We start from the raw sequence: 977 nt of genomic DNA, 5'->3' as shown, positions 1-977 counted from the left end.
GACTTCAAGGGTAACACATGTATACTATCACTTAACATCACATAAAGGCTCCAAGTATTTCTCAAGTAGACACCAGTATGAAATACATGAACGGCAACAAATAGGCTGGAGATTTAAAGCCATATCCAACATTTACTAATTGACACTCCCAAAAGAAATACTTCACAGATTCCAAGTTCACAATTTCAATGGACTGAAGAACATGATCTTCAGGTGTCCATAAAGCAAGTACACAGAGATAAACAGTGTAAAGTAGGTTGCAATCAGCAAGTAGATCCAGTCCTTAAGACTTGGGCTGCAGTCAACTCATCCTCCATTTATTCGATGAGTTTCCGATGCCTTCATTGGGACTGCAACCTGATTCTATAGATGGAAGAAGACCTATAGAATCAGGTTACATGTCTCCCATCATGAACAAAGAAAAACAAGGCATTTTTGAGACATTGCTGTACAATAAGAGAGTTTGGAGGCATTACTGGCGGAGAAGGTCCTGTGACTGTGCCTCTTTGGGAGTCCCCGTTTGCAGTCCTGATGAAGGCATCGAAAACTGCAGCCTATTTCTTCATGTATGTCTCAAGTCTTAAGGACTGGATCTACTTGCTGATTAGATACTGCTTTAAATCTCCAGCCCATTTATTGCAGTTCATACATTTCATGTATTGAATACTGGTGTATATTTGAGAAATATCTGGATCCTTATGTGATGTTAAGTCATCCATGATTTATATTCATCTATTTCCTTAATTTATTGTTAGTTCAAGGGTAACACAGCAGAGTTTGTCTCCACAAACCAACAATCAGTTAATAGTTAACAGACTTCATTATTTTGGGGTATGGGAAGGGGGCTGTGATGGGGGGGGGGGGGGTACAGGAGGAAGGCTGGGACCAGCAGGAGTCAGCCGTATGCCTGCCTTACCATAAACCAATGTGCTCACTTAGAACCCTGTCCCCTTCCACAGAAACCGCTGAGCAAGCAG

This window comes from Gekko japonicus, unplaced genomic scaffold (assembly GCF_001447785.1).
Source record: "Gekko japonicus isolate JY-2015 unplaced genomic scaffold, Gekko_japonicus_V1.1 scaffold1175, whole genome shotgun sequence".
Classification (NCBI taxonomy): domain Eukaryota; kingdom Metazoa; phylum Chordata; class Lepidosauria; order Squamata; family Gekkonidae; genus Gekko; species Gekko japonicus.
Note: the sequence above shows the minus strand (reverse complement) of the source record.